The 27417-nt window shown below is 38.3% G+C and overlaps 1 long non-coding RNA gene across 3 annotated transcripts in view; it reads right to left on the reverse strand.

Annotated features, from left to right (window-relative positions):
- LOC102450182 (uncharacterized) overlaps positions 1-27417 on the reverse strand; it is a 100450-nt gene that overhangs the window by 56896 nt on the left and 16137 nt on the right. For all 3 annotated transcript variants that reach the window (XR_012905077.1, XR_332499.4, XR_332498.4), the window contains 2 exons: positions 27228-27397; positions 24714-24807 (listed from right to left, as the gene is read on the reverse strand). This is a non-coding gene — a long non-coding RNA (uncharacterized LOC102450182). The remainder of the gene's footprint in view (positions 1-24713; positions 24808-27227; positions 27398-27417) is intronic.

Raw genomic sequence — 27417 nt, forward strand, 5'->3', positions numbered from 1 at the left:
AAAAAGGCTGTAAGTACTGGAAATCTAAGTCCTTAAGCATACTTACAAGAGTAATATCTGAAACAAGGCCAGTTTTTATTTTAGAGATAAGAAAGTGTTTTAAGAAAGAGAATCAGAATTTAAACTCTGCAGAGAATGGAGAGCAAATGCAGTTGTGCAAATGCTAAAATGGTGTAGATAGGAAACTGTGGTTTCTTTACAGTCATTCTGAAGGAAAAATGGGCCCTTTTTCCAAAGGAATGTCTGTAAATAATCCAGGCAAATTTGATTCAAATCTGTACATTTGATTAGAGAGACTGCTAAAAGAACTCTAAAGGGAGGGGGTTCTATTGGAACTGAACTACCCCAATGAATAAAAAGGGAATGTAATTGTTGTACAGCTATGTAGAAATAGTGTAAGAAAGGTTCAGAGAGAATGTATGTGTATCTGTGTGTAGATATATATATATATATAGTGTAAGTAATAAATGAAGTTTTAAGGTCCAGTAATCTTGTTTGTTTGTAGGTTTAAAACAGATTGGTTTGGTTTACTTTCAGTAAGACCATTTTAGTCCAAGTTGTTTAATGAAGGTACAGGAAAACTGTAAGCATAAAGAAAGAGTTACACTCTATGCAAAGTTTAATGTGGCTAAGTAGTGTTGTAAACAAAGATTGCACATTTTCCTGTAAACTATAAAATGAGCAAAAAACTGCAAACAGACTAAAATGCTGTGAAAGCTCCAAGAGCCACAACAGGTTGTGATTTCCTTTGTGATGTAAATGCCCTAGCTGGCAACACAAAGAAGTTTTGCAGGTAATAGCTAAGTTTGATTAGCAAACTAGCTGAGATCAGAAAGTTCAAATTGTAGCCCTCCAGAAAGAAAGAAAAGGAGGTACTGGTATTGCTATTTTAGTCCCAATAGGAGGTTGGGTATACTAGGAAAAGTTTAAATGTAAGCAGTCTTTTAAGAAGGCAGAGAGAAGACTGAGAAATTGGCATTTGTAAAAGATGTTATCCCTTTTTGAACAAGATTCGGGCATAGCCCTTGGTCTGATCAAGTGTTAATTGCTGTCCATACAATTTCAGACCTAGAAGACAAATTGACTAACTTACTTGTGTATATGTAAACCCTCAACTTCAAAGGAGAGGGAAACAGCTGCAACTTTTGTCTTCTGTGGAAAACCTGTAAAGAGGTGTTCTTCAAAATTGGCTGATACCTCTGCTGCAGACATAGAGAGGTAGAAATGCATGTCCCTCAGTACTCAGACAAAGCTAGATTCCCTTAAGGATTGGTGCTGAGAGTTAAAGCAACTCTCAGATTTACTTTTTTTGTTTTTCTTCCCTCAGGAATATGCTTAAGAAAAGGACCAGGAGGTATGAGGCTTAGTAAACAAGCTCACCCTCCTTACCAAATTAATAGTAGACAAACCTGTGTCATTGGGAAAAGTCATTTAGCATGTGAAAAGGGGAAGGCAAAAGTTTGGAGCCCTATATGGACATAGTTGAAGGAATAAGGAAAGTAGAGCAGACATTGGAAAGTTACTAGGAATGAGAAACATTTTCTTTGAAAGGACAAAGCAAGTGATTTGAGGGAATGTGAAGATAAAAGGTGGACTCCATGGGAGAATGGAGGAATTAAGTGATGGTTGTAATATGTAAAGGGAAATCTTGTTTTAAAAATGACACCTTGTTTCTTTGCAGCCTCTTCCTTAAGCACTATGCAAACCATCTATGCAAAGAAACAATCAAATGTAAACATTTTGTCTATGAACACCTTTGTTAAATCTGCAAAGGAAAATTAGGGATTCTACTGAAACTTAATTGGTTAACTGCATAAAGAATGAGCTCTATATTGTAACTCTATTTTGTGGATTTCAAATGAACTAGTTTTATTTTGTTTTGGATAATGTCTGCTTGCTTAAAATTGCAAACAGACAAGGCACAAATTGGTTGGTGCTTGTGTTGGGCACTCAAAGGACATTTAACTTTCTAGAAACCAAATTATTAGTTTAGAAACTCAAGCTTTGAAACTTAACTGTCTCTTTCAAGGCTGAGTTGATAACACTTTTGGCTTGCTTTTAAATTCAACATTATATGTGAATACAGGCTGCCTGGCTATTTCAAAGGAAAGTGGACAGGGAAGGCTGTTGCTGTCTCAGCAGACATATCCACCGCACCCCTGACCACAAACATAGAAGGAACAGCTCAAGCTTGCAGAGCTGGCAGCAATCAATTAGCTTGTGAGGCAAGGGCCAGTACCATAGATTGGAATATTGGAAATGGATATACCAGCATGCAACCCCACATGCCTTAAGCATAAGTCATGTGTCCAAAAGAATAATACTCTAACTGCACAGTTAAATAACCTAGCAGATGCAGCAATACAAATTTTTGCTGCCCAGGTGGATTGGGAACGCCTGTACATTTGGCTACATGAAACCTTGGGACACACAGAAAGCGATGAGCCAGTGCGGTAGGCACATGCCAGGGGGTGGCCTATCACCCACAAACAAGCCATAGATCTGGTACAAGCTTGCACCCTATGTGCTGAACTCAGGAAACATATAACAGAAGGACAATGGTTTGCCAAACTAAAAGATGGAAAAGCACTATGGGCAACCTGGCAAGTAGATTATATTGGTACACTACCCACCAGTAAGCAAGGGTGGAAGTATGTTTTAACTGAAGTGGAAATTGTTTCAGGAATTGGTTTTACTTACTCAACCCCAGTGGCAACAGGGTTGTTTACAGTCATGGGACTAAACCGCTTAATAGCCCTGTCCCAACACCCCAGTTTGGGAACACAAATCCATTCACTGCACTCCTACAAGGGAAAAGGAGTCTGGAACACCAATAACCATTACTGAGGCTTGGATTGTATCCAAGACCGGCAAACCTTATGTTTTATCACAGGAAACTGAGGCAATATCCCTGAACAGCGCTCCAGTGGGATGGATCCCTCCCAATGCTGGTGTGGATCCGGGAAACCACCATGAACTTTTGTATATATATATACCGCTTGCTGTTGTAGCGCTTGCAACCACTGTTGTTAGGTACAGACTATTGAAATGAGACATGGCACTCCAATTCGCCATGGTCTTCTTCCTCATCCCAACTGCTACTGCTGTACCAGAACACCTTACTTGACTCCTCCACTGGACTGGGAATCGAGTTTGTCCCTCTCAGCCCAAATGACTGGTGAAACAAGAGTGACATCTTCAGATGGGGACCGGTATGGTTCGATGACAGCGACTACCGCAGTCCTCAAAATAACTTTGGGGGGAGGCAAGGGAAGTGGCAATGGACGGTATGGGATAAGACATGCTGTAACTAAGAATGTAAATAACTCATGGCTAAATTGGTTAGCCCAACAGCTAGAACTTTCCTTAACTCCTTTCCTACACTCTATTATGACCACTGTTTTAATTGTTTTGATTGTTGTACTCCTTTTCTGCATAACCCTATGTATTGTGCAATGCCTAGATAATGTAGCTATCTCTTGTGTGCACATTTGATACACAGCACCAGGAAAGATCCCTAGTCAATTCCTAGATCCTAAACCCTCTAATCAGGCCATTGGGTACTTTTAAATTCCTCCAAGGTGGGCAAGAGGCACTGGCAAGCCACCATCTTGCATTCCTGGGATGTGGTGTGTCGTATCAGGGGGTGGAATGTGGCCAGACAGCCTGCCTCCATATCATCCATCTTATTTGCCTCTCTGAAGCACAGGGCAGAGAAGGAGCAATAATATCAGCATAGTCTATGCTGGCTCATCTGATCCTGAGAAGCTGAAACACAGATATGTGGATAGAGAGCAGTTAAGTCAATAAGCTGGCCTCGAGGCTGCGGCTGGCACCTATGTTGATTCGAACACACAGTCCCAGGAAGAGGAATTTCCCACTGAGAAAACAATGTCCAGTACTTCAAAATTTAATCATCTCAAATCTCTCTTACAAGTGTAAATTAAGTTCACAACTCCCTTGTAAGAACTGGTCTCACAGCAGACAGACCAGCATCAATTGGCAATTAAGATAAGAAAGAGAAATACGTGACCCCATGATTATAAAAGATGGGCCCAGCACACACTCACTTTGAGTGTCATTCTACCCTCTACCTGCTGGTCGGGTTAGGTGTTTGACCTCCCGAGGTTCTATGGGGACGCCCACCTCGTATTTTCGTCTTTCCTAGGAATTGAGGGACCGGCCCTGGCCTGACATGCTGGAGTCGAGAGGCACAGAAGGGGGTAAAAATGGTACCTGGATGTGGTCCTCTGTCTTAAGTGTACACATAGCAAGAGTAAGCTGTTACTTGGTACCATTATTTCTATTTTTCTATCTTTATCTTCTTTTTTGTAACCATTTTTTTAAGACCTATATTTTGCTAATAGTTAAGAAATAGAGCAATAGCCATTGTAACCATATGATTTATAAGCTTCCTCAATAAACCTGTAACTGTTTAAGCTTTAACCTGACTCCTTCAGTTGCTGTAACAGAACCAAGCACAATTTAAAAGAACTTCAGCCGGTCATAAAGGGACAGATATAGGGAGAGCTTGGGCGTTTGGATCTGTGTCACTCCCAGGTGACAGGACCCACTGGGGCATCTTTCAGTCTTTCCTCAAGGCTGCCCGCTGCGAAGGAATTATGGAATTCTAGCAGCTGAAATCTAAGATGTAATAAGCTCTTCCTATATAACGGGGCGTCTGTTGGCCTGCTGGCCACCCTCTGCGATGGGACCCCGGTCCTAGCAGTAAAGGCACGGACGTTAAACCTTTTCTCGGAAACATACACACACACACTGCCCTGACCGTCGGCTGACAAGGTATTATTCTCTCTGGGCTTAGTTCTGGAAGGTGCTGAGAAGTCTGGCTGTGACCCAGCAAAGTATATAAGCATATGAGTAATACAACTGAAATCAATAGGAGGACTACTATGCTAAAAGGAAAGCATGTGCCTCAGGGCTTTGTTGGAACAAGGCTAGACTGCTCAGCATCTTGCTGAGACATATTTATGACAGAGGGAAGGCTTATGAAGATTATTTCAATTAGGGTTATGTTTATGCCAGCATATGAAGATGAGAATAGTCCTTTGTTGGATCTGTTGCTATTCAGGTTTGGTTGATGCACTTTTATGCAGTTTACATAACCCAATCACCAAAGAAGCAGCATTTGCTGGCAGCTGAGACAAATGTTCATTCTTACTGAAATTTAACTAAATTATTTATATTTGATGCCTGCATCTTATAAATGCACTTTATGAATTATTCTAAATTATATTTTATTTTTTATGAAATGAGACACTTAATGGGGTAAAAAAGGGCCGAGGAAAGGATTGATGAAGCAGCAGTCATTAACGATGTGCAGCTGTTGTAAAATCAACCACTCCTACTTCATAATAAACTATAGACCCCCAAATGTATAGCCACACAAATGTATAGCTAAAATTTTCTGTATCATAGAATATATAGATACATTGTAAGATTAATCTTCTCTACATCGCAGAGTAGCAAAATTTATTGTAAATGAAGAAGTCATAAAAGAAGTTTACACCTACCTAAAATGTCTTCAAGTTCAAAAAATATTTAGAACATGTCAGATTTTGTGGGTGAGAGAGAAAATATAGGATGTACAAATGAATCTTGATGTCTTTGGTCACATTGTCTGGAGTGGCTCACAAATGAGTGCCTATTTCAGGGCAGATTGTCAGCAAACAAGGATAGACACCCAAACTGGTGGCATAGTCTATAATTAGATTTCCCAAAGGCAGTAACAAATGTGCACTCCTGAACCACTAGTTTTACCATGAGGTCATAGTGGCTGGTGGTATTGTTTTTCAATGTGGGCATTTCCCTTTAAACTCATGGAAAATTTCAGCCTGAATTGTTCAATTTTGGCAAAATTATAAGCAACTAAAAACAGAACCTTATAAGCAGATGTGTAGCCCATACTTAATAGTCCATACATACTAATTGTGCTAGAAATGACTGATTTTGAATATAATAATTCTTTCAGAAGTGATCTGTTTCCTTAAAAACTTGATCAGAATTAAACCTAAATGGTATGAACTTGATCTAAATTTGGAAATGGTTTCCATGATTTATTTAAGATTATTTAATTTTATACCTAGCAATTGTCCCGTCTATGAAGAGTTGGCTGCAGAATTTTATGTGGTCCTATGGACTTACTATTTCAGATAATCAAATATCCTGAGATAGTTAATATGTGTATTAGTGTATGGTAAGCTGCCCTCAGTAACACCTGATATCACTTAGGTTGTGTGTCCAAAAACACTTTATGGAGCTTGTTATTAAGTTAATGCTTCTCTTTAGAAAGTAGTCAGTCAATGTTGGGAAAAGAAAAACACTTAGATCCTTTCGAATGAGTTAAAAGCAAAAAATAAAGTGCTGGAAAGAAGTAACTCTTTAGTTTTGAATAGTCAGGGAACTCTCAAAGCGATAGAGAGCTCATGAATAGATCTCAGCTTATCATTTGTAGGGACCTATCTTGAGATAAGATACCTAGGACTCTGTATGCTACTTGTGAGAGTTTCAGGCAAAATGCCAGACCAGAGTTCCAAGTTCAAGAGGGGAAAATAATATTATCTTGTTCCATACATTTTACTGAATCCTTAAGCCTTGCCAGGAGGATAAATTGTGAGTGGATCTGTGTTTTTTCCTGCCAGTGTAGGCTTCATAACCTCATCCCAAACAGAAATTGGGAGATTTTAGCCTTTTGGTTGCTTGTATATTAAATCTTGTAGGATGTATTAGTACAGTTGATTAACCGATTAACTGATAAGCCAAAGCTTATAGGTTAATGCTATTGACTACATACATTTTGCCCCCACTCCTTGCCAGTACATTTTTTTAGCAGGCTGGCCAGCAGCTCAGCTCAGTCCCAGTTTGCACTGGGTCCTGGACGTACCCCCACTGAGGCGCTGCATTTAGAGTGTATAAAAAGTCAGGCAGCCAAGCTCGCTTCCAGCTCAGGCTGGGTCCAGGAGCTCAGACCCCTCCGCTCCAGAAAGGGTCTGCCTGGGAATAGTTGACTAAATGATAAGAATTCATGAGGTTAACTGACTATTAAATTAACCAATATTTAACATCCCTACAATCTTTCAGTCACAGGAGTATGGAATCTATAGAAATCCTCTACTATCGTATGTGAACGTATGAATAACCATGCAGCAGTTCTAATCAAAATGGAGCAAATACTGTAATGAAGCATGGACATTTTATCATGATAAAAACATTTCAGTTAAATGTTATACAAAATTCACCAAAAATGTTGCATGATAAAAGAGGAGACCCTCTGATTAGATGAAACTCTACCATCCTCCTAGTTAGAGTTGTAATCTCTTTAAAATCCTTTCAGTGAACACCTCTTTGCAGTATTGCAATCATTGCAATTGCAATTATGTTCATTACATCTTTTTTGCATAAACTGTTTTATTCATATTATTACAATTTACCATACATCACTAACAAAGCCTAAGCTGTTTCATTTTCCATTTTGTTATCATCTGTGTCTGATTACTTAAATCACATTGCATGATCATGCATATACATTTGTATATTTTCCCATCATTTTCCCTCAGATCCTACACTTATTTTTCAAGCACCTGAAGTTAACTAATGATATGCACTTTTCCTCTATATATGTGCACCTAAAAACAAACAAACAAAAAAAGACTAGACTTCCTTGAGCATAAAACAGTCTGAATGTAAACAATTGTCAGACTAGCAAGACAGAGGCCTAGCATAATGTTTGTTGTTTTTTCACAGCACCATTTGAGATAGCAATGCCTCTTTTCAAAATGAATTTAGACAGGGGAGATACGTGTGTGGGGGGGGGGGGAGGATCACAGGAGGTCATGTGTCCATCAAATTTTGTAGGCAGGAGGAGCAAGGGGCCAGAGCTTCTGGGCATCCGAGGGAACTAGCAGGAATGAGGGTCTGGTACCAGCCATAGGGAACTGGCCCCACCACACTCACTGGCAGCAGTGGGGGAGGGTGGAGCAACATAGCCCTAGCTCACTTGGCTCTCCTAGTGTGTTACTCAGGGTAGGGCATGGGACCATTTCCACACTCACCAGCAGGAATTGGAGCAATGTAGCCGTGTCTCGAGCTCCGCTTTCCCCACCCACTGCTAGAGAGTACTGGGAAACTGTTGCTCCAAGTGCTAGACCTCCAGCCTCTCTAGTTTTCTAGGCCACATCTCTTGGGGGAGGGAATTTTGGGAAAGAGGCAGGGCAGAGAGAAGTGGGGCAGTGGTAAAATGGGGGTAGGTGGGACAGAACAGGGGTAGGGAGAGATGTGGCCTGTGGCAGAGAGGGTGTTCTGGCCCTTCTCTGGGCTAAGGTTTGCACAGGGAGGAGTCATGTGGCAGGGCTGGTCACATGACTGGTGAACCTCATGTCTCCCATCACCAGTTGCCCCTGAATTTTGAAGTTAGAGAAAAAAGTAATATATATCTGTATAAACAAATCACATTATATTTTCTTTTGGGTAGCAAATGCTAAGTCAACATGTTAAAGGACTCATTCCATGGAATGGCAGTCAAATCACTAATGGTCTATGAGGGCAAATGCACACAGCAAGGCTAAAGCAAAAATAAGCTATGCAACTTGAGCAATGTCAACTGAGTAGCTTAAGTCAAACTAGCTTACTTTAGCTTTTGGTGCTGTCTACACAGCAGGAAGTCTGAGAAAGAGCACTCTTCTTTTGACTTCCCTTACTCATAAAAAGAGAGTTACAGGAGTCGGAGTGAGAAGTCCTCCAGCTCAATATTATTTTGATATAATGTTGAAATAACTGCTTGTAGTGTAGATGTGGACTAAGTTATTTTGGAATAACACTGCTGGGTGGACATATTTTTATGTCGCATCTACACTGCACCCTTAGTTTGAAATAAGCTATGCAATTTGAGCTATGCAAATTGCATAGCTTATTTTGAGTTAATTTTGAAATAGCTTATTTCGTAATGTGGCGCTGCCTATAAAACTTAGTCCTGCCTCGGTGGAAAAGAGTGGGTTTCATGACTCATGAGATCCCTTCCAATTCAATATTTCTATGATTTCTGTGATTATTAGTCAATATAATGAAGTTAACTGCTGATAGCACTTGGACGGTATTCTAGAACTGAAATAAATTCTGTGGCATTATAAAGTTCAGTTCAATTCCTATGAAATATCAAGTGTTATTTTCCCTATACGGTATTTTCACATTGCAGTGAACACATTGTTATAAAGGTGGCTGATATTAATGAAGAGCTAAGTTGAATTAGTGTCTGCACTTGCCTGTCATGTACCTCCAAAAAACTCGAGGAGATGTGCCCATCACTAGTTTTGTGCTCTATGGTAGGAAAACAAAATTCTTACTGACCATATGGACTCATGGATACTGGAACAAATTGTAGAGCCACTGAACCAAACTATAAGCACTGAATATGATGGAAACCACTGCAAATCACAGGGTGTTGCTGCACTCCCAGCTCTGTTCATTCTAGTGCCTGTGATTGGACTGGATTGTTCCTTTCATTCAAATTTGGACAAATTATGAATGTTAGACAAAAAATAAAGGTATCTTCACCCTGTAATATATACCCCAAATAAGCCATAGGATCATTGGATCAGATAGTTAAATAGCTAACAGGATTATGGACCAAATTCTGCGGTCATACACATGAAATACAATATGTACTTTAATGGGAATTTCATCTCAGTGCTGCAGATGAGGGTTGCACTTTTTTCCTTGGAATGATTGGAGGTGCTTAGGGGTAGTGATTGAGGTTAGGTTATTTTACTAAAATAACTACCTGTCTGCAAGACTCATATTGAAGTCAATGGTGAAAACCTCTTCAAATACGCATAGAATTGGAAGTAGTTTACAATGGATTTCACCGTGGCATAAGAATTTGGTGCCTTGTTATTATACATGTTGAGGGAGTATTCTAGTTTAAATGTAATGTAAACCATTTACGTTTTCTCACGCAAAGACACAACTTTGTCAGAACAGCTTTTTTTCCCTGAAAAACACCATATTTTAGTTTTTTCTTACAAATTTTCTAAGACAATTAACTTGTGAGGGATTTTTGTTTGTTTTGTTGAGGACCTGCCTATAATGTGAAATTATTCAGTTAACATTCCTGCTCCTTCCCTTTTCAATGAAAGGAACACTGAAACTGGCTAATTATATAACAGAATGGCCTGTAAAATTTATCCATTATACTCCATGGCTGTGTCTACACTGGGCCACTTATTCCGGAAAGGCAGCCGCTTTTCCGGAATAAGCTGCGAGCTGTCTACACTGGCCCCTTGAATTTCTGGAAAAGCAGTGACGATTTCCTGTAAGAAATCAGCTGCTTTTCCGGAAAAACTATGCTGCTCCCGCTCGGGCAAAAGTCCTTTTTCCGGAAAACTGTTCCGGAAAAGGGCCAGTGTAGACAGCACAGTAGTCTTTTCCGGAAAAAAGCCCCGATCGCGAAAATGACGATCGGGGCTTTTTTCCGGAAAAGCGCATCTACATTGGCCACAGACACTTTTCTGGAAAAGGGGCTTTTCCGGAAAAGCAGCCTGCCAGTGTAGATGCTCTTTTTCCGGAAATACTTATAACGGAAAACTATTCTGTTTTAAGTATTTCCGGAAATTCATGCCAGTGTAGACGTAGCCCATATGTCTGAATTTCACTTTAAAATCTGAAGGGAAAATTCTTAGTTCCCCAAAGCCTATGTTAGGAGCATTTAAAGTGGGCAGAAATGATTCCCTAAGAATTGCTTTCCACAGAGGACCTCCCAAGCCAGTATAAAACTGGAGTAAATGTTCTCAGTTCCCAACTATAGAGCATGGCACTTTCTTGTTCTGCCCAGACTTGGAAGTTCCAAAAATATGTTCAAATGGGCTGCTCTTGCAGAATTTCCAGAGAAATGAAAGTTACCAGAAACTTATCTTTTCAGTCTAATTTTTCAAACAGCAATTAACTATTAAGCTGAGCATCTAAATTTGTCAGTACTTTGCTTATCTGAAGGGACCTTCACCCATCACATGTGGTTTTCAGTGCCATTCAAAACTGTATCACATCATAATAATCGTCTCTGAGAAAGATAAGACAACTTGGGGAAATGGTGATCAATTCACACTGTGGTACCAGTACTAGGAGAGACACCTTTTGAAAGACACTTTTTTGGGGGGGGGGGAGAAGAGGGGAAGGAGATTGCATTTCAAAAGACAGCTCAAAATATACCTTGTGTATATACATGTATCCGTTATGGAACCTCAGCAAAGTTTGAGATGATGGACACTTTGAAAGATGGGGAAAAGTTTGTGTGGGTCACATGCTCTTAGGAATCATGACAGGACTTCTAAAGCTACTGGGAATGGGAAGCCATGGTGATCTCATTGGCCACACTTTCTTAATGGAATACATATAATTTCATAAATATTGTATATCCCAATTGCATAGATATCTATAGCTATTGTCATTGAATGCAAAATTTGGCAACTGTGCATATTGGAAAATAATTATAAAAATTAGCTTTATCTTTCTGTATCCTATTCCCTTACTTTAAATTCACAATAGAGATAAGAACTAGATATTGTGACAGAATGTAGTACAGTAATAGCTAGCTGGCTATTGCAACTGTTGCTTGTCTCTTGTATTTGAACTGCTGCCCAGCTGTCATACATTCTTCCTCCCAAATTCAAAGTAGAGTTTAGAGACTGGCACTGTAGCTAATACTTCATGCTGATTTTCTGCTTCAAATCAATATCCACTATTACGTTGTCATTAGCTTTAACAGTGTATATAGGATATTCATGCTGCACACCACATCAGAAGGATTTGTAACATAGTTTGCATTTACAATTCAGTTGCTGTATTCTAACTTTCATTTACTTAACTTATGTTTTCAAGGTGAACTGCTCAGAGGCCTTAGGCATTCTGCAAAAGTTATTTTTTTCTTAGTCTAAACAGGGATTTGGGGAATTATTCACAGATTTTACTGATTTTTTTTCCCCTAAACTTTAGTCCACAGTATTTTTCCCAAGTTTTTCAGAACTTAAAATTTAGAAAAGTTCACAAACATGTTAAAGACTTAGCATTTTTGTGATGGTAGTTCATCGAGCTCTGGTTTTAATGAAGTATTTAAATGAATGATTAATCAAAACAAGGAGTAGGCTTTGGAGAACAATGGTTTTAAACCCCAGTTCAGTGTGGTGTACATAAGATGTACATAAGACATTCACTTGTGACTAAAGATGTGTCTAGACTACAGGGTTTTGTCGACAAAAGTTCACTTTTGTCGACAAAACTATACCTGCATCCATGCTACCTCTGAGTTCTGTCGACAGTAAGTCGACAGAACGCAGCAGTTTTGTTGACAGTGGTAAACCTCATTCTATGAGGAATAATGCCTTTTGTCGACAGAGTTCTGTTGATAAAAGGCGCTATTGTATCCACACTGTGCTTTTTCAAAAGAGAGCGTCTAGACTCTCTGTCGAAAAAGCAGTTTGCATTGTCCACAGAACTGGCTGTAGTCTAGATGCTCTTTGTCAACAGAGACTTTGTCGACAGTATCTGTCAACAAAGCCTCTATCAACAAAAGCCTGTTGTCTAGACGTACCCTAAGTAGATGTACAGAATATATGCTTAGAATAATAGGGACATCTGTAGCCAAAATAGAACTGGTGCTGAATTTCAAAATCTTTTCCTTGCTAGACTCTTCAGTAGGTTCTGTATGCAAAGTGGCAAGGTAATCTAAAACAAATCACATTTGTGATGGTATTTATATTGGTCATAAAAAAGATTACACAATTTATGCTATTTACAGAAAAAAAGCACACACAAAAACCCCCAACAATTCCAGTTACAGAAAATGGTGCATGGCATTCCTTTATATATATTTTAGACATAACAAAGTTTTTGGACAAGTAAATACGCAATAAATACTTGTGTGGAGAAATATCATTGCTTTCTTTCAGTAACATTGCCATCGTCTGGTAGTGTTGGGCACTAGCAATATAAAGGTAGCGGTCGGGAATACCTGAATTCACATATATATAAAAAAAGACTAATATCCTTTTCGCTTCTGATGTTTTCTTTACATTATTGACACAGTTAAGTGCTGAAGTCATCTGTGCAGAATCAGCTATCAATGGAAAATGCATCCCCTCTTTTTATGCCTCCCTGGGCTCCATCTTCCATTCTGTTAGTCATGGCTTGCACCCCCTTCTTTGCTTATTCTCTTTCATCCCCTAATTCTTTTATCCTTAGTTTGGTTGAAAAATTGATAATACTCAAACTTGATGATTTTTTTGTAGCTCCTAGTTTAATCTTTCACCCTCCAATGGTAATAACAGATAATCTGCTGGTTACATTTATTTCTGATTGATCTAGTTATACTAGCATTGCTGATAATGTTCCAGAAACTAGTGCTGGACATATGTGTCCCATCTGGATTATATAACTTTTGGAGAAGACGGCTATATCTAGAGTGGAAATTGCCTTCCTTTTCCCATCTGATAATCTCTTTGATAGGATTATGTTGCATAATGGCTGTGAACTGCTTTCTAGGCTTGTCTCCCCACCCTATGTTTCTTTGTTTACAAGTGTGTGTGTTGGGGGGGGGGGGAGAATTAGTGCAAGAAATAAAGAAATGCAAGCATCAAAATACATTCATTAAGCAATTGATGCACCACAAGCTAATAAAGCATTATTATCAAGCTATACCAAAAGGACAGGGCACCATTTGATATGGCTTTAATCAGGCTGCATCTTTATTGTTAGATGTCTGAGATTACCCAGCAGATAAAAGCATACAGTTCAGGTAACCCTGTCTTCATTCAATATCTACTATCCTTGGGTGCATCCACCAGGCTGTTGTTCCATCAAGATCCCCTAATCAAACCCATTGTTGGGACCTTATCAACCTTCCCCCCTTGAATTAGGGGTAAGATAGGCTGTTGGAAAATTAGTTTGGCTCCCAGCTGCACCAGTCATAGGAGTCCCAAATCTCTCTGTTTTACTCCTTCAAACTTCTCTTTAAGTACTTTACCAACCCATTTATCTGGCTACTACATTTCTTCCTTATGGAGTACTTGCACTGGATGACCACCCTACTGTTGTTGCAACATATAGTCTCACTCCCTTCACTCCTCACATAATAAAGCCCTGCCTGAACCTGCTGTGGGGAAGGCAACTCCTCTACACTCCATCAAAGTCAATCTCAAGTTGAGGGGAAAATTCCTTCCTAGCTCCCCTAAAAGGGAGCAGCTACCATGATACACGCAGCAGGTCCTAACCAAACCTGGTATTTTGATACTTCAAGGAGAATTCTGCTTTTCATGCCTGGATAGGCATGCCCCTTTTCACCCCCTGCCCTTCTGGCCCAAAGGAATAAGTCAATGTTTCCATGCTGACCCACTCCCCTTTTCTGAAGCAGCTTCTTAATCTCTCTCCTCCCATTCTTTTGATGAATACCAAAGCACTGTTCCTTTTCCCTCAGCAAGCTGGAAAACAGCTGCCACATTTAAAAGTGAGGTGCGGTAATTTTATTTTCTTTTTACTTTCAGCTCAACCTTGCCAGAATGCAAAAAGAAATTCAAGAAGACTATTATATTTACGATGTAATATAGGTGTGTTCAAAAAAGCCTTTTCTTTAAGGAAGATGGATGCAGAAAATGCTGTTTATGCTTTTATGAACACGGCAATACCTTATGTTAGTTGAAAGTCTGCCAAAATGATTCGTCAGGGTCCTGCCTTAAGCACTTATAAGTGGAGCTGTGAAGTGCTAGAGCTAGTGTGTTTGTCAGCAATTCATAGAGGATGGAAACTGTTCACCACACTAAAAATGTGATTCATTAGCCAAAAGATGATGCATAAGTGAATGCTATAACTTTTTGTACAACATTCTCTAGAAACTGCAAATGCATATACTTTGTGCCTCTGATCCCACAACCACTGGAGTCATTTGACAAAATGCTCATCAATTTCTGTGGTTCTCATATCTGCCATTCACTGGGTAAAATTCCGATCTTTGAAGTAAGTGGAAATTTTGTCATTCATTTCAATTTCACTCATTATAGCTGCATTTTAACACAATGTTTAACTTCTGCTGTGGCAGTAGTAAAGGTGTACTTGGCTAATTCTCCTGTGTAACATCCAAATAGCCAGAAAGTGTGTTAATGCAAGAATGGCACTTGTTTCCAATAGTATAGGTTACATCTCTCTAGTCCTGTACTCTCTGGTACGGTAACATCAGTGGTGCAGCATGATTTTAATTAGTCACATGTCCACTTATTATGGATATGGCCAACTTTCCTATGGTCCCATAAAGTTTATTTGCAGGCACCAGTCCTGGCTCTCAGTGTTCTGTGCAATTAGTTAGCTCTAATTTACTCCTAAATGTCTTCTAAGAGTCCACTAAGCAGTGTAAGTGCTGGTGATGCTGCTAGACAATATTGACCTCCTGTGGTTTGGCAAATTCTCTGGTTTGGCACCAGTCAGGTCTCAACTCTGCTGGACTAGAGAGCTTTGACCTACATATAGAAGTTCAGTTATCTTTCAACTGTGTACTGTATTGCAAGTATGGAGCAATAGTATTATCTTATAGTTGTTTTTTAAATACATCCATATCTGTGAAAATAAATAATCTCCACTGATAATCTGAAGATACCTTTGTAGTTCAGTTCTACTTAGGACATTTGTTTATTTAAATAACATATTGACTACCAATCTGAAATTTAAAAAATAACGAATAGTTTTTCAGCACCTTATAGACTAACAAAAATGTAGATGGTATCATTAGCTTTCATGGGCACAACCCACTTCTTCAGATGAATGGAGTTAAGGAGTCCAGTTTCCTTTGTTTGTTTTGACTTTTTCCTTATTCTCCAAAATGATAGCTTTTAATTCTCTTTTAGATAAAAATTTCATAATAATACAAGCTAAGGATTTTACCTTCTTAAAGTTTAGTGCCATTTGAGCCTTTCTAGCTCAACACACAGCATATTTCTAGAATACAGGTCAGAATTTTAGCTCGGGACATTCATCCTAATTGCATTTATGAGCAGTTCTCAATAAATAGACATCAAATTGATAACGTAGACATGTTTACATATGCCCTTCTGCAAGTATAGCTGCAAGTATATTAATTTTAATTTTTATTTTGCTCACCACTTTTTGTAATACACTTAGATGTACTATAGTACAGTAAATTGGACTGATTTTCAATCCTCCAGAATAGAAGTTCCCTACAGATTTTTGAGATCTGTAAAGTCTAAAGACTCTATACTGTGCAGTGTTTTTCATCCTCAAGTTCAGGCTTTACTAAACAAATTTCATAAGTTAATAATGACGCCAGAAACTTCGTAGTACACAAAAAAGATCGACATTTTGTATGGGTAGTAAGAATATTCAGAGTTGTAATAGGCAAATATTAAAAAAAGGAAAAAAACTCCACAAGTTGTGAAAGGGATATAAACTTTCATATTTGAGGTTATGAGTCAGGTTCTAATTGAGGTTTAAAAGAAACTTTCAATGGAAGCAAGTGATCTCAGAACTGCACATAACAGGATTATTTTGCACCTTTCACTAGCACAGCTAAAACTGTCCATTGCTCTTCATGGGATACTAGCCTCGAAAGTCTTCTTGATTTATTTGATCTAGCATGGCTGTTCTGAATTCCTAATAGGAATACTGCTTTCAACAGGACTTCACCCAGAAGTGACTTGTTCTTAACAAGGGGCCGTGAACTGCAACATTTAGATCCAGATCTAAACTTCCTAAAAGTCAGGCAGATGTTCACTTCTGAAGTTTTGATTCAGCCCCACCTGACTGTTAACATTCATTTTTATAATACATCAAGCAAATACACTATTGCATATATATGGCCAATTGCACAATCAAACTAATACCTAGTGTATTTTGCAGACAATCAAGTGCCTATTCACAAGATAATTGTGTAATAACTTTAGACAATGAAAACAAAATCTATAACAGAGCTTGGAGACACTTGGCTTTCAGCCACATGCATAAAAAGCAAGTTATAGGGCATAATTTCCTATTAATAGACACTCAAACATGTTTTGTCACTCAATCTTCAAAGTATGATTATTATAGTCAAGAATATTATTTAATAGAAAATAAATCAACAAACAAACAATTGGGATGGTAAATTAAAAGTCAGATTCAAAATAGAGGAATCCACAAAATGCCAGATTAAATACTTTAAATAATAAAGTGTGATATGCCTTAATTGATAATCAACCTCAAAATAACAAATTAATGAAAAGATGTTAACAAAACCCCTTTTATACATAGATTAAATAAATGAATTGGTGTTAATTAAGATAAAACATGATAACATGATTATAGGTATTACTAATCAGGTTTTAGCTTAAAGGAATATTGAGTTTTTAGGCTTTGTCTGCTTTGATTTGATGTTTATCTGAGGAATTGTACTTTGCTTCTTCACAATTCACTTGGAGCGGGCCTGCTTCTCCAAGTTCATATTACAAAATAGAAGAGGGGAAATTTTGTTTCTCTATCAGAGAGAGGTGGGTCTTTTTTGTAATAAATAGCCTTGGTTCAGATGTTCCCAAACTGTGGTTCACGGACCACTGGAGTGGTGACTTGTGGACCAGTTACTGATTTTCAGCAGAGAGCTGAATGGTCATAGGGTGCCAGTTTCCAGCTGCTATATCAAATTAAAAGACACTATAAGTATTTTAAGTACTGTCCTAATTTCACTTTCCCATGCTGACAATTACTATAGTTGCCCTAGGGATATTATGTGATTGAAAATGGTCAGAGAAGTGGTTCACGAAAAACCTCTATTTGTGATGATTCTATCCTATAAAAATATCTGGAAACCATTAATTTAGTGTTGTGACTATCTCCCTGTAGTGCCTAGCCATATCAACTGTCACAGCTTGCTACTCTCACACAATTAAAGCTGTTTTCTTTAGCTCATGTGGTAGATGATTATTGCCTTTGGTATTGAGGATTATCAACTGTGCTCTCGATTGGTAGTGTGGTGGTTTTTATGTATGCACATTGGTGTGTTACAGTTCCATTGTTTTTGAGAGATCTTACGATCATTGAAGTGAGTAGTTACCTTTCTTTAATCATCTCTGACCATTACAAGTTATTATTTGATGGAGATCTTTGGCTTGTTGTGACCTAGTCTTCCTTTTCGTTAGGAAATCAAGCCAAGGAGATATTATCTTTAGATCATGACATTCCTCTTAAAAAATATTCACATTGTGCCTGGTAAGAATGAGGCTGCATTCAGAGTTCAGGGATACAGTAAGCATACTCATTCTCACAGGCCTGCATGTCATGACATTCAAGCTGCATCTGAGACGCTAGTCCTAGAAAAGTGCAAGATTGGATGTCCATGTCCTGTTAAAAATATTATTACACAGGTATTTTTGTAATAAATAGAATCTGTCACAGCTACATAATCTGAGAGACCCAGGGGGCCTGTTCACCTCATGAGCAATGGTAATGCAGGTAGCTCGTTTGCAAGGAAATAGGTATTATATTCTATATAGTTCTATCCTGATGTGAAAAAAGACCCTGCCTCAGTTTTAAATGCTGTTATATATAACAGAAAATCAATTCCTTTTTGCTAATTAAATATCTCTTTTTCCTGCTATGCTGCATCATTTTCAGTGTTGTAGAGTGTAACCTGATCTACCTCCAAGAGGGACACAGTGCTGAGACAAGCATTTTAAACAGATGTTCACTGGTAAAGTAGGGGTATGTTATATTCTTCTAACATTAATGGGAGACACACGTGTTCTCTTGGGGAACAGAGCCATTGATGGGAGAACTGAGCCATTAAGGATCAAATCCCAGATAAGAAATTATAACTTAACCTCTGACACCCAGCATGTTTCTGAGGATTTTTTTCCAGTTACATTTATCTTCAGAAACAATAAGTGAAACAGTAAACTATTTTCTTTATCTCCTGAGTAGAGATTTTTTCCACCTATTTAAAACTTTTTCTAATACCTATAGATGCACTGGAAACCTTTTTCTCTTCTACAATGTGGATCTTACGTGTAGGGATTAAAAATATATAGGATTACATTGCATGAGTGCAATTGTTACCATTTTGTCAAATAAGTCCAGTAAATTTCTTATGTTAACTCTTACCAGACATTTTTGTATGTAACCTAAATTGGCTAGAATCCACTGGGATCCCACATCGTAAAAATACTTTAAAAAAAAATCATAGCTGAAATAGTATTTATATGTTGATTCTAAAATAGGAAAACCCACAGCATGGAAGACATTACTCACAAGTGTGAGAAATATAGCTGTCACTTTCTCTACTATCACCTGGGGTACGTCTAAACTACATGGCTCCATCGACGGAGCCATGTAGATTTGTTTGTTTGGCAAAGGGAAATGAAGCCGCGATTTAAATAATCGTGGCTTCATTTAAATTTATACGGCTGCCGCGCTGAGCCGACAAACAGCGCTAGTCTGGACGCTCCCCTGTCGAAATGAAAGCCTTTTATCGACATCCCCGGTAAACCTTATCCTACGAGGCATAACGGGGATGTCGATAAAAGGCTTTCAGGTTGGCATGGAGCGTCCAGACTAGCGCACTGAGCCAACAAACAGCCGATCAGCTGTTTGTCGGCTTAGCGTGGCAGCCATGTAAATTTAAATGAAGCCGCGATTATTTAAATCGTGGCTTCATTTCCCTTTGCCAATCTATCTAATCTACATGGCTCCATCGATGGAGCCATGTAGTCTAGACACACCCTAAGTGTCAATAGGTTTTTTGCTTTTGGCATCTGGTTGAAATCCTGAATCCTGAAATCCTGGAGTAGTGTAGAGCTACACCACATTAGCAGGAGCACTGATGATAACTATATACTCAAGGAAATAAAACCTACCGCTATACTTTTCTAGGAAGTGTGCTATACATTTCCTAGCATACCTAGCCAGCTCTGCGGGGTAGAGTGGAGTTGTGCTATAGCTCACCTTCTCACTGCACCATTTGAGATGCTTTAGTCTTTACAATGTGCTGTCAAGAAGTGGTTTCAGGAGAACATAAAGATTCCAATCATATGTGGGCTGCTGCTGAGAGCAGGGAAATGCATGAGTGGTGTGAAGTCTCATATGCACTCCCTCACCTTTGCACAATCATGTTGAAGCCACTCACAATGTGGCTCAGTGCTTGTGCTGTGTGATTTCAGAGGCATTTTGATCTGTGACTTTATATAGCCATGTTGGTAGTTTAAAAGATCAATGGCATCAAATGTTCTGTCAGACAAGTCCCCAAAGGATCAATTTGCCTATTCCAAGAGGGAAATCCTATACCGAGGGATTAACTTTATTGATTAAACAATTAGCACTAATCACAAAATGTCCAATGGAACAGTTTATCTTTGGAAAATGCTGAACTGATGAATTAAAATGTTTCATGGGTACTATCAGTTTTGTCTAAATTTTCATGGGAAATTATTGAAATTTTATAAGGTCAAGGTGTTTTGGTTTTGGCTTTGGTTTGACTTCTGTGTTTATAATTCATATTCATAATTTTTATTTTAATAAGATACAATAAAAACTATAACTCTGAAATTAATTTTTAATGAAATGATTCCAAAACATTTCAAAATTTCAACTATTTGTTTCCAACTATTGGGGCAAAACCAAATTTCAAAATCTTGATCTGTTCTATGGAATATACATTCTGGTTTTCCTGCCTAGAAATAATATACAGTTCAACCATATTTCTCAGTTATCAGATCAGATAGGCTTATCCAGTTCGAAAACCAGCTGGGCTTTTGTAGCTGACTCTACAGATATCATAGTGCTATCTATATATGTATTGTCATTGTGTAATTCTGCCTGTTCTTCAGAAACCAAGTGGTTTCTTATTATGAAGGAAATGTGTAAAAGTAGCTTTCAGCCTATTTGTTGCTGAATTTGTTGACTGTAATTGGCTTCCTCTGGTGCAATATTTTGAAATACCCAAAAAGTGAAATTCTACAATGGAGATTTATATACTTTTGGTTCTACAAGGCAGCCACTTGAACTTTAACACTTTCTATCTCTCTTTCTCATTATGGTAATGGCATTTTAATGGCTGACAAGCCAATTGAACTTTGATTGTTTTAGGGTACTGCAGTGCCAAATTTTAATGGCTGATGATTGTTGTTAATATCGCTTTCCTTTTCAAGGAGTGAAATAATTCCGATGGCATTTTTAATGGCTAATTATACCAATTAAACTGTCTCTGCCTCTCTACTATTACGATAATGGCATTTTTCCATGGCTAATGATGCCAGCTTAATCCCAACTGTGTCTATCATTCTCATATTTTTGTATTTTGCAGAAGCTTCAAATGAGTCAGTCTCTCTTCCTCCCACAGCTTAAGACTTGCTACATTTGCAATTATTAGAGATGGTGGGAAACAGCTCAGATAAAACATAATACTAACAAAATGTGTATCTCAAACAAAAACCAAACATAAAGTCTGAGGATGAATGGAGTTTCACTTTTTAAAATCTGAATTTCTACTAAACCAGAAACAAATATATGAAAATAACCAACATGACATTTCTGACTTAGCTGACACCAAAAAGTTCTGCAAAAAAGCCAGTTGTAGTAAGATGAAGGCCTAAAACAAAAGCCCATGTAACATAGGTCTGGTTTGAGGCCTGAGGCCTAGCCAACAGACAAAACATGGCTAATATAAAGCAAAGCTAAACTGTGAGCAAGAGGCAGGTCTCTGCTCACAAAACTTAGCATGAACAGGACTACGTCTACATTGAGCTTTCTTGTGCAAGAAGATATGCAAATGAGGCATGGTGATGAATATCGCTGCACCTCATTTGAATGCATAATGAGTCTCAATTTTTGCGCAAGGGGCTTTTGTGCAAGAAGGATCAATCTACACTGCTCCTTCTTGTGCAAAACCCCCCTCTTGCGCAAGTGCCATTCTGCCGCTTATTTTCAGGTAATTGGTACTGGTCATAAGTTGAAAGCACGTAAGTTGAAAGCTCATTAAAAGACACCTTGGTACCCACTTTCCACAGATACAGATCAGGTTCAGGAAAGGACCTCAGGAGCAGTGGAAATTTCCTACTGACTGAGTCATTCCATTGTTATGGGATACAAATGCATAGTGGTTCAGTAGAGTCTACTGACAATTATTTTACTGTACTTTGCTTAACAATAAACCTGGCCTGGCACTTTCAGTCCTTATCTGATTTGTTGTCTTTGTGGACTCTCTTGGGGTCTGCTGTGGAGACTAAGTGCACAAGTCAACAGAGAACACATTATTGAGAATACATGCAAGCAGCCGTCTGGTTATTATCATCAGAGGAGCCTGTGAGGACACCTCGGCAGGAAATCCTGACCACTCCTGAATAACTGCACCAGTAGCTTCTAATATTTATAGCTTAGCAAAAGAGATTTGGATAAACATTCAAACTAGGTCTTCTGAGGTTCACTTATCACTAATAATTACACCTTTGTAGCAATTTGGATGTTAGCCTGTTAAAAGCATTGAGATTCAATATATGGATGAGAAGCAGTGAGATCTCACAAGTACAATTTATTTATTTGCTAAACTCTCCATATTGGAATTGAAAATAGTACCCTGGAATCATTTTGTGTTTGTCATTTTGACTCTCTTTACTATTATATGTTTGCTCATTTAGTGCCCGCTACCTTCAGTGGACTGGATCCTTAGTGCCAAGTCTGAACTTAGTGGAAAATCTTACACTACCTTCAACATAAAAGAATAGAGAGGCCTACTGTTCTGTTGTGTAATGAGATGGTAGATTCAAGAAATCAATACTTTTGCTCTTTAAATGTATCATAGTAGTCTTTTGTTTCTCTTTTTTTTTCTCTATATTTGAGTAAGATAGTGAAAGGGAGTACCATCCATAGCTGCTAAATATTGATTTGAACTTTTAATTTAAGAAGTGGGTTAAAGAACTTTATTATGCACTTTGATAGAATTCTGTTTTTTTTTATCCAGTAAAGTGGTACCTATCTTACACCCAATGAATTCAATGGCAAAACTCATAAGTGTTATATGGGGCTAGAATGATGCCCAGCAGCAACAAAAGGAAATATATAGTTGGATATGCATTTGTTTGGCTATAGAAATGCCACTACTACAGTAATTCCTCGTTTAACACTATAGATACGTTTCAGAAAATGATCGTGTTAAGTGAAAAAGTGTTATGCGGGGACAATTTTCCCATTGAAAATAATGGAAAAGGTGGGGGTTGTGTTTCAAGCGGTGGTGTCTGTTGGGACCAGGACATAAGATTGGGGGAGAAAGGGGACTGGGTTACAACAGGTAAGGGAGGTGTTTGGCTCTGGGGAAGGAAAGGGGAGGAGAGGGGAGGAGGATTGTTTTGGGAGTATGCCCCTGTGATGGGTCTGCCAGGACCTGCACTGCGTCCGGCAAGGGGGGTCGCCGGGGAACGGTGTGGCAAGTGGCAAACCCTCCACTGCTTTACAGGGAGTGGGGTAAGCCCCGCGCAGCTGCTGGCGACAGGCTGGATGGGGAAACCCAGCTGCAAGCCTGCAAGCGGGGGTAGAGGAGAGGGGGCACGGTGTCCAGCAAGGGGGAGTCAGCGAGGAATGGCGCGACGAGCGGCGATCCCTCTGCTGCTTTGTAGGGAGGCAGGGGAAGCGCCACGCATCTGTCGGCAACGGGCCAGCTGGGGAAATCGTGTTATTCTGGGGATGGTCGTGTAATTCAAAAAAGTTCCCTAAAAAAAAAATATCATGCTATCGCGAAAATGTGTTAAGTGGGCACGTGTTAAATGAGGAATTACTGTATTTTAAATCTTTCTTGCATGGGAGCACTGCAGCATTTGTGTATAATAATGCCAAAAGATTAAACAAATACTCTTTGAAGTTTTCTTGGAAAATAATTTATGAATGAATTGAAACTGGTACAGGTCATTTGAAAAGCCAAAGTTTGAATTTTTGAATTCATATTACAGAAGAAATTGAGATAAATTAGACACTACTATGCCTATTCTATTTATCTTGTAGACTAAGAGTTTGAGATACTGGTTTGTAGTCCTACTTAATCCATTTTCCAATAAACAGCAAAATGTTAACCTTTTTATTTCAATCCAGTTTTTTATGAGTATACATTTGTATGACAATGAAAGTTTCATATGGGATATTATGAAATGTTTACACTGTGTAATAATACACTGTGCAATTACAAGGTTATAATTTGCTGTAGTTTGAAAAATTCTCCATACCACTTTGTAGTGTGGGGAATTAAACAGTATATTTTTATGCATCAATTTTAATAAATAATTTATTCTTCAAAGTCTTGTATAAAAGGTGAAATCCATTTAAACTTGTTAGTAAGAGAACATAGCATATGTTTCATATTCAACTACGGTTAATCAGTGTATTTTGACTGCATTTGAATGATAATTATTCAGGTCTATCATGAGTTTTCAGCTGAAATGAAGTCAGGTACTGAACTTGTAACGAAGCCTTTGTTTTGCTCTATTCATTAGTCTATCTTTAAATTATTGTACCATATGGCTAATATTCATCATCCAGTTGTGATGCTTCAGTTTCTTTGTTTGGGTTGCAAATGAACTCTTCTCATCAATGGAACATATGGCAAATATTTAAGAAAGACTGATGAATGTCATTTGATGCCTTGCTTCATTTAATTTCAAGCATGAGGTAATGTATCTGTAGAAGGCTTTCAACGCACTTACATTACAGTGACAGAAGACATGAAGGTGGAGCTTTCTCCCTTTCAGCTCAAAGTGAAGAAATATGTCTCACTTAATCTCGACACTATGGAAAGTTCTGGTGAAATAAAAAACATTTATTAATAACTCTGACAAGTCACATCAGTAGAATAACCCTTTCAAGACAAACAAGCTGTTTACAATGATCTATTCAATGCTTTTGGGGAAGAATTGCACACAAGATTATGAACAAGGTTTTGTTACAGTCTTTATAGTGTTGATCTAGATTCTAATCCTGTAATTGGCTCCATGACATTTTTACTCCTATATACAAACTTGCTTGAATGAACAGGGCCTTCATTGTATTTGTTTGCATGGTCTGATTATTATAATATTTCTTATATAGCATTTTCCATCCTTACACCTCAAAGTGCTTCACAAAATAGTGAAGTATCACCATGCCTATTTCATAGGTGAAGTGATTTTCCCAAGATCACCAGATACCTTATTTCTATTATGGTAGTGCCAAGAGACCCCTTTGTTCCAGATTCTACATACACATTTTGGTTATGTCTAGACTACACGCTTTTGTCGACAGAGGCTTTGTCGACAGATGCTGTCGACAAAGAGCATCTAGACTACATCCAGTTCTGTCGCCAAAGCAAGTCTCTTTATCAACATGAGAGTGTAAATGCAAAGGACAGTGTAGATACAATAACGCCTTTTGTCGACAGAACTCTGTCAACAAAAGGCATTATTCCTCGTAGAATGAGGTTTACCATCATCGACAAAACTGCCAAGTTCTGTCAACGTTATGTTGATAAAACTCGGCGGTAGTGTAGACTCAGGTATAGTTTTGTCGACAAAAGTCCACCTTTGTTGACAAAACCCTGTAGTCTAGACACACCCTCTGAGAGAGCATCCCTGATACTAAAGAGTTTACTCACTTACTATCCGAGGTCATAAAAAAGTGGAAGGAGTTAGGCTGAGCACCTCTATCACCTAACTTTGAGACTGATGTCCAATCCTCTAGACCATACTACTCACTCTCCGAATTGTTGCTCCCAGTTCCTTATATTTCTGTACCTTCATATTTTTCACTTCACTCACAAATCTTTTCTGACTTTCAATATTTTATCTACCTTCCACTTCTGTTAACTAGTAGTCCAAGTGCTCTCTCTGATGGCCATCAATGGATTATTTTGTGGACTCTGAATATCATTATTGATTTCAATCTTGCACTATGTTCTTGGCAAAAAAATCTCTAACCTAGAAATCACGTGTGTCCTAAGACTTTTTTTCAATGATGCAATGCACTCTGGGCACAGCTTATGAGGAAGCCTCCGACTGCAGAAAATGGCATGCCGAATTCAATTAAGGAAGCCACTGAATCTTCTGCACTTTGACCTAAGGTGTCAGAAAGGAGCAGCAACCAGACAAGCATCCTTGTAAACAGGGGGAAAAAGGGATCTGTGCCCTGATCTGACTTAAATTGACATTGATTAGTGGAGTATCTGATGAACTCAGAATATTCACTTGAGTTTTTGAACGCTTATCTGTGAAGAACAGCAATAACTGTAGAGGTTCAGCTAAGTCTAGATGTGATTTATAAACAATGAAGATGAAGATTTTCAAAGGCACAAATAGAAGTTAGGTGCTGAACTCCCATTGATTTCCCTGGGAATATGGTGTCCAAAACTCCCTTTTGTCTTTGGAGATTTCCCCTTAAATTAATCTGTTTCCATATTTATGATTATGATCCTTAGAGATCAGCCTGAACCAGAATACTAGTCTTATCCATTTTCACTTTATGCAGATCCAGGATTTACAACCAACATTTGCAGTTCAGGTCCATCTCTAAAATAATTTATAGAACCACAAAATGGAACTCAGCCAGATGTCAGTGTAAATTTTCATAGGTTCATGTAGTGTCACCTCTTGTATAACACAGTACAAAAGAATTTCACCAGTTTTACATGTATATTGAGTCTTATCAATTGTGTATCATGAAAGCATATGTTTCAGAAAGTCATTGCTAAGTGAGAATAATACTGAATGAGGAGGGAAGAAGCAGCGGAGAGGTAGGTGAACTCCTTAATTGTCCCTTTCCAGATTTTTGAACATTTTTTAAAGCAATGAATCATTTTTATACATAAAGTGTAATATTGATTTTTGGGATTAGCTGTACTCATCTGAAAAATGTTTTAAACGCTAACACTTTTAGCAAAGTTAGTTGTTTGGGAATACTATAATGCATAGCATATCTTTCCACTGTGCTTAAATAAAAGCTATAAATCCCTGTTCTAGTTTTCACAGCATGAAAATGCCACCAGAGCTCCCCTATCCTGGTGTGTCGTCAGTCCCAGAATCATATGATGGAATTACAGTCTTATTATATACCGTTGGAGGTACACTATTCCTGGCATTGAGACTGGAGAACATTTTTATGAATATATTTTACTTTCATGAATGTTCGCAAAAGCAAATATGATCAATTTTTCCCAGCTTCATACACAAGTGCGAAAACAAATCACTTACCCACAGAGGCTGGGAATAAGAAAATTACAAATCTCCTCTCTGAATTGATGTTGCCATTTAAAGTGATTTCCAGTAAACCATTCATGGATGCTGCTGACCTCCTTTATTTTGTTCTTTTCTTATATAGCTTGTACTGAGATAGCTATTTCACAGCCTTATAAAGCCATCCCCTGCAAAACAAAATATATCA

This window comes from Pelodiscus sinensis, chromosome 6 (assembly GCF_049634645.1).
Source record: "Pelodiscus sinensis isolate JC-2024 chromosome 6, ASM4963464v1, whole genome shotgun sequence".
NCBI lineage: Eukaryota > Metazoa > Chordata > Testudines > Trionychidae > Pelodiscus > Pelodiscus sinensis.